Source organism: Ambystoma mexicanum, chromosome 3q (assembly GCF_040938575.1).
Source record: "Ambystoma mexicanum isolate Mex_15411 chromosome 3q, UKY_AmexF1_1, whole genome shotgun sequence".
Lineage (NCBI taxonomy): Eukaryota > Metazoa > Chordata > Amphibia > Caudata > Ambystomatidae > Ambystoma > Ambystoma mexicanum.
This window is the reverse complement of record NC_090926.1, coordinates 57,211,355-57,223,610: the sequence shown is the minus strand read 5'-3', so window position 1 is coordinate 57,223,610 and position 12,256 is coordinate 57,211,355. Positions and strand designations below refer to the sequence as shown.

Sequence of the window (12,256 nt, the reverse complement as noted above, 5' to 3'; positions counted from 1 at the left end):
CAACTCCTCTTTCTTGGTGACTTCAACATCCACCTGGATGCCTCCTGTCCCCGCTCTGGACTCTTTCGTGACCTCTGCGACTCTCTCTCACTCTCTATTCTCCCGTCTGGGCCTACTCACTCTGCAGAGCACACTTTTGATGCTCTGATCTCTTCTGACCTTCCCCTCTCTGTCCCTCTCTCCACTCCTCTCTCCTGGAGTGATCACTTGCTCCTATCCTCCCACCTCACCCTCCCTACCCCACAGGCAAAGCCACCCTCATCACTGCCACCCACCTTCTCGGTCATCCGACCCATGAAGCGCGTGTCAGTTGAGGCTTTCGCTGCCACCTTCTCGCCCCCCTCCCCCTTCGGCTGACTCCCACCCTGACACAGCCCTCTCCACGCTCCACTCTGCTATATCTGATACTCTTGATATCATTGCTCCCGTCATGAGAATCCGCCTGAAGCCCAAAGCCAAATGTAACTCCTGGTATGACTTGGATCTCGTCACCCTAAAACGCAAGTGCAGGGTGGCAGAGAGGAAATGGCGCGATTCATGTTCACCCTCTGACAAACTGGCCTGCCACCTGCTCCAAAGGCAATACCGTATCTCCGTTCTCACCAAGAAGAGAGCCCTCATCCAAGCCCGCATCTCTGCAGCATCTAACAATTCGGCCGAACTCTTTAAAATCTGCAAGGAGCTTGCCAACCCTGCTGCAGTCTCTACCTCTCCTGTCCCCTCCCAGGCCCTCTGCACTGCACTGGCCTCTCACTTCATCTCTAAAACTCAGGACATCCTGTCCTCACTCTCCTCCTATCACCTCCCTCCCTCTCTTCCCGGCTCTTCCTCCGGCCCTTCTGCAGCCACCCCTCCTCCATCCTTCTTTGCCTTTGCCCTTTTCTCTGCTGATGAGGTTTCCAGGCAAGTCCGATCTATGAAAGTCTTGTCTAAACATGTTCACCCCTGTTCCTCCAAAACTATCAAGGACCACATCGACTCCCTAGGCTCCTGCCCTGGATGACTTTTGCAACCACTCCTTCGCCTCTGGAGTCTTCCCATCCCCCCTTAAGCACTCCCTTGTGCACCCTCTTCTTAAGAAACCCTCTTCCGACCCCTCCTGCCCGGCTAACTATCGCCCAATCTCCATCACTCCCTTCCTGGGCAAGCTCCTGGAGAAACTGGCCATCTCCCAGCTTAACCTCCACGCTGAATCTATTGTTAGTCTTCATGACCATCAATCTGGCTTCAGAGCTGCCAGAAGCACGGAAACTGCTCTCCTGAACATCCGCGAGGACCTGCTCTCGAACCTCGACTCCAACACTTCGTGTGTTCTCATTCTGCTCGATCTCTCATCTGCCTTTGACACTGTGAACCATGCCATCCTGCTCAACCGTCTCCGTGATAACCTGGGTATCACTGGTCAGGCTCTGGTGTGGCTGACCTCTTTCCTTTCCAATCGACCCTCCGAGGTCCAACTTGGGTCCTTCCTCTCTGACATCTTTTTCTCTACCTGTGGTGTCCCCCAGGGATCTAATCTCTCTCCCTGGCTGTTCAACCAGTATCTGGCACTCCTTGCCCACCGCATCGCCGCTCTCTGCCACAACTTTCAGTGCTATGCGGACGATACCCAGCTCATTTTCAGGCTACCCTTTGCCTCCTCCTCTCCTTCCCTCATCTCTGACTGTCTGTCTGCTATCCAGGAATGTTGTGCCGCCAATGACCTCTGCCTTAATGCCAGTAAGACTGAGATTCTACTCATCGGCACACCCACTCCCTCCTTCCCTGCAGCTCTCTTGCCAGCCTCTCTTGGCCCTCTTCCTGCTCCTACCTGCAAGGCAAAAAACCTCAGGGTCATCTTCGACTTCACACTCTCCTTCTCTCCTCATATATCTGATGTCTCTAAGAAGTCACACTACCAGCTGCACCTCCTCAGAGGTATTCTTCCCTTCCTCTCCTTCCCCCAGAAGCTCACTGTCTCCCGAGCCCTGGTTCTCTCGAAGCTGGACTACTGAAACAGCCTCTATATTAATCTACCTGCCTCCACTCTCCGCCCTCTGCAACTCATCCAGAACAGGACTGCGAGACTTGTCCTTGGCCTCAAGCCCAGGGACCGTATCTCTCCAGGACTGAAATCTCTACACTGGCTCCCTGTGGCTGCGAGGATTAAGTTCAAAACCCTCTGTATTGTCCACAAGGCCTTCTGGGGCCTGGGACCTAAATACCTTCAACTCTCTCTTCCTAAATATCTCCCTTCCCGAGCCCTTCGCTCATCCTTCTCCAACTCCCTCAGGGTCAGCCGCTTCTGGAAGCAACGAGCTGGGGGTAGATCTCTCTCCGCGGCAGGGGCCTCCCTCTGGAACAGCCTTCCTGCCTCCCTGAAACTTGAGGAGAACCATCTCCGGTTCCGGAAGCACCTCAAAACCTTCCTCTTTGCTTCGGCTTTCTCTCTCCCCCTCTCCCCTGCTAAATTCCTCACAGAAACTGCATTGAATCTGCAACTGGGCCACTCTCACCGACCTCGGTCATTGGCCCAGCCACTCTCCACTTGCACTGCCTCCCTTGCAACCCCTGCACTGCGGGACTGTCTCTGTATCCCTACAGCCCCCCCTTCCCAGCACTTGTCTGCACTTCCCTTGCACTTGCCACCAGCTGGCCCTATTATTTATTTTTATTCTACTTACCCTGCACTTCCCCCTGTCCCCCTTCCCCTTGCACTTTTTCCCTCCCCACTATCCCTGCACTTGCGCGATCTAAATGACACCTGGCCTAGTAGGATCGTTGTCTGTCTTCCCCTTGCTCCCTCTCCCAGCCTCGTCACGCCTTGAAACACTTGTGTATAGGCGCGTTACAAATGCCATATCATATCATATCATGTGGCCAAAAAGATTTTCTTTAAAATGCTGGATGGTAAAATTGGGGAGTTACTGTGGAACACGGGAAGGAGAAAGGTATCACTGGCGACACTACAAAGGCCGAGATTGGACGGCGGTCTGGGGATGCCGAACTACGAGAAGTAGTTCATAGCGGCCCAATTGCAAGCAGTACTTGGGGAAGTCCTGAGAGGGCTTGTGGGAAGTTTACCATCTCATAGACAAGGGGTAGAACTACTGTGGAATCCAGTGGGGAATAAGGGGACAACAGTTGTATTTGGGGCAGTTAGCAGGGTATGGAGAAAGTATGTTAATAAAAGGATGCCTGGGGGGATATACAATGGGAGTCTACCCTGGAACTCGGATTCAAAGTTAAGGCAAGTCATTGGGAGGGCAGGGGTGCATTGGCTCCCAGCAAAGGGGTGCTGTGGGGGACCTGTTTGAGGGAGGGAAGCTGCTGACGTTCACAGAGTGGAGCACGAAGTATGAGCTTCCGAAGGGGTTGTTCCTGACATACAGGGTGGTAGTTAAGAGGTTAGCAGAGTTATGGGAGGGGATACCGGAGGAGCCAAAGGCCAGCCCGCAGCTGCAGGTGATATTGGAATAAGCAGGGGAAAGGCAAAAATTTCACATATTTACAAGGCTCTACAGGAGGAACCCCGGGGGGAATTGAAGGTGAAGGGAAACTGGGAGGCAGATGTTGGAAACCAGATATCTGAGAAAGAATGGGCAAAGATCTGGGAACAGATGCAGAGGTGTCGCGGAATGCCAGATTGCAATTGATCCAATTTAACCTGCTGCATAGGGTATATGTGACTCCAACTAGGGTGCGGTCGATGGAAGGAGACCTTGAGTGATGAGTGCCCGAGGTGCAGGAGAGGTCCGGCGGGATACTGGCACATGGTTTGGGAGTGTGGGATCATAGCAAGCAACTGGGAGAGGGTGGTGAAATGGGTGAACAAGCTGTTGAGGACATGACTGGAATGTAACCGAGTATGTCTGCAGGGAATATTCCCGGAGGGGAAAAGACATAAGTCACGGAATAAGAGGGTGCGGTTTCTATTGATCTTAGCTAACCACTGAATGGCGATTGCTTGGAAATGCCCACAAGGAGCATCAGTCACGCTATGCCAAGGAGATGTCCGCAGGTGGGGGATAGCCGAACTGGAGATATCACAGGCTAATAGGATTCAGAGAGAGGAGGATGGGACAACAGCGGACTGGGGTCAGATGCTGAACGATTTGTCCATATTTAACGACCTGAAACCACTGTGAGATATGTGTGAAGGTGGAGGCGAGAGGGATGGGTGAGGAAATGGCATGCAGTGAACTCTACGAAAGGTGTCCGAGAGCAGGGTCTGCCACTCAATGACAGTGGTGAGAGGTTGGCGAAAGGAATATAGGAAGGAGGGGATACAGGGGTTGAGGAGAATCAGTCAAATCTCTCTCTCTCTCTCTCTCTGTCTGTCTCTCTCTCTCTCTCTCGCATTTCTTAAATGTCAGCTACCCAATTGCTTCAAAAGATAAAAGACAAAGATGAAGTTTTGCAGTCAAGTATCACAAATCTCTTAGCAAACATGCGTGGCACAAAATACTGGTTCTGACATCATGCTGATTTTTGCGGTATGCTAAGGAACCTAGGATCACCCACATGGTTTGTTACTTTAAGCTGTGCAGAATATGCAAGGGATGACTTGCATGACTTCTTAAGCACTGCAAACCAAAATAAGGAAGAAATAGACATAAAAACACCAAGAGAACTCAAGATATTTTCACCATTGCTTCATTGACATGCTGAACTTCATCTGCAATAAAACTACCCCTCCACTCGGACAAGTACAACACTTCTTTTGGAGAAAAGAATATTAATCCAGAGGAGCACCACACATCCACATGCTTTTGTGGATAAAAGATGCTCCCTAATTTGGCATGACAGTGATGCCACTGTTTTACAATGTAATGCCCTGGTTAGTCCCCATTGCCGGGCACCAGGAAAAAAAAAAAAAAAGACTCCGGCGGCAGCCGGGCCCTTTTTACTGGCATGGCTATCGCCCGACTCATAATGAGGCCCATAGTGACCTACGTACACAAATCCTAGACTTCCAAAAACATAAGTGGCAAATACTGCTCATATAAAAACAAAAAGGTAAATACTATACCAAATGTCGCTTTAGCTTTCCTAGACCAGTTTCCACCAAAGGACCAGTAAATAGCATGAGGTCTTCTGTTAGACACAGTGGAAAAGGGAAACCCCCTAAAAACACCTATATTAAAAGAGATGAAGCATCCAAGTACATCAATGATTACAATGATGATATTGTCATCTTGTGGAATGAAAATGTAGACATTCAATACATTGCGGACAATTCCACTGCAGTTGCAAGATAGGTCACAGCCTTTCTCACCAAAGTTGAGAAGACAGAGCTAAAAGACCTTTGGGATAACCTATCATCTGATAAAACCCGTCAAATAAATCTTACAGTTTTGGTATACAGATGCTGTGACATAGACAATGAGAGTGCTACGAAGCTGCAGACCGTTTAACAGGTACACTCTTATATCGGAAATCTGAAAACATTGTCTGGCTAAACATTGGTCCAGCTTCATCACAAAAAAGGGTTCTAAAATCCGACCAAGAGATAGAAACTATAGCCACAAATGATCCCAACATCCAGGAAATTTTAAAAAACAATTTGACACATACGATCCAAACAGAAGTACTGCTTTGGAAAACATGTGCCTGTACTACTCCTACAAAAACAATGTTATGCTGGCAAATATTCAGTCTCAACTTCTGAAATAAGCCTAGTAAAACTTACCACACCCAGCCTAATTAATCATGTAAAGTTATCGGTTAAATCTCCACAACGTAGGGAACCTTATTACATGGCCCTACTGCAACTTTTCAAACCTTGGAGCAAAGAAGAACAATTAGGTGACCATAACACATTTGAAGCTGCATTCAAGACAAATGAAAGCAGTATAACAAGGAAGACACTAAAACTCTACTAGATAAAGACACTCCTGAAGGCAGTCAACCTTCTCTTACAGGAAGCCAAGAACCACTCTGAGAACCACTCATTCAAAACGAAGCAGAAATAGCCATGCCTGAGGTAGAAAACAGCATGTATGAATCTAAACAATCCAAAAAAGACTTGTCATTGCTCAAATCACAACTCACCATTTACCTAGAAATCACTGAAGAAATTGAACATGGACTTAAACATGAAACTAAAATGTGTAGCTGTTAACATTATAAACCTCTGCTCTTGTATGTAAGCGGGGAAGCTTTTTCTTGCAAAACCTTCTTAATTAAAATACTAAGGAACTTTCAACAAGAGTTAACAAATAACCTTTCAGATGTTTAACAGCCCCCACATGTCTAGCTGCCTACAACATAAGAGGTGTAACTCTACATCGACTACTTTTCCTCCCAGTAGAATACAAAAACAAATGAGAATACTACAAATTGTTACCAGAAGCTGCTACTGAAGTATTGATGATGTAAGCAGGGTTTCCAACCTCATGCTGGCTTTCATTCATCTCTGAAAGCAGGAAGTCCTAAAAAATGACTACGAACAACTGTTTGGAGGAAAACACGTTTCAGTTAACACCAGTAAAAGGTCAACCCATTTTCTAAACATTAGGACACAAACAATGCTATAATACAGTCGGCAGCATTGGGAATGCAACATTTTCGCTAACCTATGCTGACATTTAAACAAACATTAGAACAGGTCTGCTTACTAAAGATGAGAAATCCATCTTAAAAAATAGAGAAACCATGAGCTGTATGGACAAAAGACAGCTGTCCCTGATGTCATGGAAGAATGAACACAGCAACATGTAAAATGCGTGTACTTAATGCCAACGCTTACAAGCTGTACCCAAATCGAAGACACGTTGAACAAAGAAATGCAACTCGTAGTGCAGATAACCTCCACAGACAAACTAGAAGTGCACAGCTTGACACTCCCTATGTGTCAACAAGCAACAGCACGACTAAATACCTCTGAAAAATGCATCTCCAACATAACACGATTAGAAAAATGATCAACTCTGCGTCTAACCTGCTGAGTAATTCTAAAACGTAATCTTGACCTAGAACAAGGTTTAGTCAATGGAGCAATTGGTACAATTGTTGTCTTCCAAACATATCGACATGACAACAACATTCAGTTTGTCAACATCCATTTTGACAAACTTTCAGAAGTTAAAAGAAAAGGCTGCACAATAGCAAGTTGCCTTCTTTTCAAAGACATTTATGTATGCAAAGAACAATTCTCTCCATCTTCAATATGCGTTCACTATTCACAAGTTGCAAGGTCTAACTCTAGATCACGCACTAATCAACATTGGTAGCACAGTCTTCAAAGATAGTATGAGTTATATAGCACTTTGACGTCTCTGTACACTCGATTGTCTAGTCCTAGTTAATGATGCAAAGAAAGTCAACGCAGACATTCCTTGCATCCTAGAAAACAACAGGCTACTAGCACTGTATACCCCCATCTAGATATGTACCCTGTATCTCAAAAAACAAACCAATATAAACTGAAGCTATAGCAGATCTCCCTCCAATACAACTAAGAAAACAAACCACAACTGCAGGTCCATGAAATTATACAAGCACAAAACTCTCTAGTCCAAAAATAACTGAACGTCCATTAAAAGACACAGAGACAAATGTCTCCTGGCAAAAAACAACTACAGTCCCATCAAAGGATACAGAGGCACAACTCGCTGGTCCATTTAAAAATCAGCAACACAACTTGGGTAAACTGCTATGCAAATGTAGCAATCAATCGCTCTTCCAATTGTTCACAATATTTACTTAAGCGGTTCGGACCAGTTGCGCTTGCAAATTCTGGTCCTTCAAACAAATGCCACAAATAATCCTGACCGCACCTACAGTGTCTCAGGTATAAGGTATGAATTAGACTAATGTGCAGGAATGGTAAAAGTCAACATAAACACACAGGACGAACAACAAAAATTCCTAATGTACTTACTACAAGTACTACAAGAAAAAAAATGCATCCCTAAAAATACATGTGGAAACAAGAGCACATCCCTAATGAACGTTTTGTGTATGTATCCATACCAAATTCTGAATGCATTCCATTTCACCAGCTTCTGCAGAATACAAATTAAGGCATATTGTGCTCATTTTGCAATTCAGACAATCGCTCCAGCATGCAAATAAACTCACATGGCCAATATATGATACTAATGCTTTTAAAGGTACAATACATATGGTACCAAAATTAACTGTAACCTCACTAGCTTTACACATGGCCAAGTACCTCTTGGAAAGAAAACCTTCAGAACAGGAGGCATAATCTAGCACACCAGTGCCACAGCCATTTCATGCCCCAATAGTGCATATGTCAAAAAAGTGGTTGAATTGAAAGTAACAACACTTCTGTTACTGCACAATATAGGTTACCAGCAGATCTAACAAATGCCTACCTAATATTCCTGCAACCCAAATGTACTCACTAAAGCACACTACAATACATAGTTAGTTAGAATATGCCAACAGATATCCAACTACTTAAAACATACAGTTCATTACAACACACTTCAAACATGCCATCATACTTACATCATACTATATATTAAAAGGCCAGATGTATTTTTGTCTGAAGTAGTCCTGCCCGATTCGCCTATTATCACCACTAGAGGGAGGTGTTGCCTTAGGCATACAACAATAAGCCTTCAAGTTCATCTTCCAGGCAAACAAAACATGTATTTCAACAATGATAACATACAACTTGATACAGAAAAGTAGGCCCAAGACAGGGACACTTACATACAGTAAGAACATATATACATTTAAAAATATATATATATATATTAATTTGATTAAGCACTATTTCTCTAGCAAAATAAATTACTTTTTTTTCAATTTACTTATAAACAGTAATATTTCTTGGTATGCATGATTGTATCAAGAATATTGTTCATGCAAGTTTTAAACTTTGACTTCCATATATATTTTATGATCTCATGTCTACTTCGAATCATGCTGCGCTGCACGCAAATTGTATTACTCTGACATCCCTCAACATTATATATTTGAGCCCAAAACCCGTAAGTGGAATCCAAGACAATGAGGGGCAGATACAACAATTGGCTGTATGAACTATGTTGAACTTTGAATGGATTCTGTGAGATGTTGTTTGAGGTTACTACTCCTCCACGTAGGATTACATTACATTACGTAAAATACACAACATAATATATAGTATGGTATGTTATGTCTGAACTTTATATGATATAGTTTATGTGTTATGTAGTGTAAAATCCTAATATTATGGATTAAATCACAATAAAGTATTTATTGATATTACATTTTTTCAACTCTGAAAATGTCTTCCTTTACGTACATTTAGGCATATTAGCCCGTGTACTTCAAACATGCCATCACAAAACCATGTAAATGCAACACACTGCAGCTCTATACAGTAGGTGTTTTTTTAGTCCAGCATGGATTTTTGTTCCCCAATGATTACTACATGTTTATTTATTAATTTCTACCGCGCCGGAGCCCACAGGCATCAGGGCGCCACATGTACATGCAGAGTCACATTAAACAAACAAGTCACGGGACAACATGAATCTACATATTTTCAGGCGAGTTTAGCTTAGATTAAGGGAGTTATCTAAACAAGTGAGTCTTGAGTTTCTTTCGGAAGGTAATGTACGAGAGCTCCAGTCTACGACAACAGTGTAAAATGCACAAATGTTGTACCAAACATAGTACATACAATGTACTATTTAATGGGAGTCAAAAAGTAAATATATCTACAACTTTATGTAATTCAAATGTACGTAGAGGCGCTATACACCTGAATACCACAGCTAGAAGGTTTAGAGGCACTGAAGATGTTTCTAGACTGCAGGGATGACACCACCTTCAATCACACCAATTTCATCCTTGAGTGCGTGAGACTCGCAATGTCTGAGAACCTTTTCCTTTTCCGGAATCAACTTTATAAGCAAACTAAAAGGTGTGAGCATGGGGGAAACCTTTGTGCCCGATGTTGCCAACCTCCAAATGGCTAAATATGAAAGACAACATTTTCGCCATGCAAAACCCGTACAGAGATAGCATCATCACTTGGAAACGTTACATTGACGACGTGCTCCTGATTTGGAGAGGCACACAGCAAGACCTACTAATGTTCCACCAGTGGCTCAATCAATGCAACACACATCAAATTCACTATCCAATGGGACTACCACAGCATCGATTTCCTGGGCCTCCACATCTACGGATCGGGAGACCAATTAAAAACCAAATTGTACCACAAACCCACAGACCGCAACAGGCTACTGCAATTTGATAGATACCACCCTGACGGTCTCAAATACAATTTGCCATACTGGCAATTTCTGCATCTCAGAAGAAATTGCACCGACCAAGACATGTTCAAGATGCACGCTCAAGATTTACAGCAAAGACTCACTCACAGAGGCTATCCACAGGAGGCTATCAAGGATGCCAAGAAGAGAGCTGATCACTGAGAAAACAAAGAACAATCTAGATCGATTACTGTGCATCACTACCTTTAGCCCCTTGATAAAATAAAACAGCCAAGAAACTCTGGCACTTTATGAGGAACGCGGGCAGCCTGGACAAAAAGCCCCTTTTCGCTTTCAAGAAAAATCCAAATCTGAAAGAATCTCTGGTACACACCTTTTTGGAACCCATGGGAGCCACCAACACACTGTGGAATCTCCCACCAGTGAAAGGACACTATAAATGTGGTCACTGTCTCGCCCACAATTTCACTAAGACCATGAAAACCTTCCAATACAAAAACATCACATGGGATCTGAAAGATCACACAAATTGCAATAGCAAATTAGTGATTTATATCATCAAATGCCCTTGCGGATTGCTTTATGTTGGCAAAACTACCAGGGCGAGTAAAATGAGGATATCCGAACACCAGTCCTGAATTAAAAATAAAGTACCAGATAAACCCCTGGTTGAACATTGTGTCCAGAAACAACACAGCAACATGGACCTGAAGTGGTTCGTGCTTCAAAAACTGAACCCTACCAAACGTGGGTGAGACATTGATAATGCTTTTGCCTAGCTTGAACAGAAATGGGTACATAAGTTGAGTCCATTCTTGACTGTATCAAGTTTATCCGTTGAATGGAAAACCTTCCTGTGATCACGATCAGTGTTTTAGTAGCATGACTGGTCACTCGCACCAACATTCTGATCTGTACTTCCACCAGTGGATCTTGTCCAATACAGTGGACACTTGCGATTCTCATTTATACTTTCAGAACCATGGATTGCCAATAGATGTTGCGTACATCGCCCAACCATTTAGTGGGTTCCACTGCTCTGTACTTCAGTGAATGTACTTGTGACTCTGGAACAATGACACTGCTACATTATGTTGCTCTTTATCATGTTATTGTAACCTTGACCACTTACTGTGACATGGAATATCTGCACCAGAGTGGGAGGCAATGGACAATTACCCCACCACTGATTGGACATGTTTCACTGTCGCAAACATACACAGTGCTCAGCATCATGGTTTACATCTTGTCATCAGGTATCACTCTCTCAGCTACAATTACGCAAACGCAACCATGTATGTCATATTTGAATGATATTGTAACTGTGGGCGATAATATATGCAATTACAGACCCAGTATATCTGTACCTGATGTTTAGCAGTAGATACTTATCCGTGCACTGATACGTCTAGGATCGCTGCCTTCGTTATTGAGAACACTATGCTTTTCGAAATCTTTGTGTTATCTGCAATGCAATGCTAAATACTGTACACTCAGCTTTTTTTGTAAAGCCCACCGTTATGGCAATCATTATCTATTGCGTTAAACTGTATTACTATAGATCCTGCACCTTTGCACTCAGCATACCAATATGCCACTGCCATTGCATAGGCTGTACCCCCAGCTAGCCTACCTAGTCACACACCGTGATTACGTATCATGTCCACCATGCTGTACTTGTGCCCAACACAAGTGCACCCATGATCCTTCCGATCAGGTACCATCGAGGCACCCTCCTCTCAGCTGGCCACAAACTCTCAGTGCGCTCGTGACCACCACGTGCGGTTACCATGGTAACAACCTTAAACATTGAGTTTTTCCAACGCCACAATTCTAGTCATATTCGTACTATGCCTGATATTTACTTTTGCAACCTAGAGAGCATGCCCACTTTTGCCCCGTTAGCTCCCGTCCTGTGGCTCTCACGCACTGTTGAGATTTGCCATGTTGGCAGTTACATATGCAGTGGTAGCCATGGCGACAGTAAACTCCGCCAGAGGCCCTGACTGTAAGAAGTCGGTCCCCATGCCGAATCCAGGTAGGACGCTTACTCTTGGTGCGATCTCCTGGAC

At 44.3% G+C, this 12,256-nt stretch overlaps 1 protein-coding gene across 2 annotated transcripts in view; it reads right to left on the bottom strand.

Moving 5' to 3' along the window:
* The window catches only part of MICALL1 (MICAL like 1), a 453,077-nt gene that overhangs the window by 398,933 nt on the left and 41,888 nt on the right, over nucleotides 1-12,256 (bottom strand). The gene's annotated exons all lie outside the window — the stretch shown is intronic.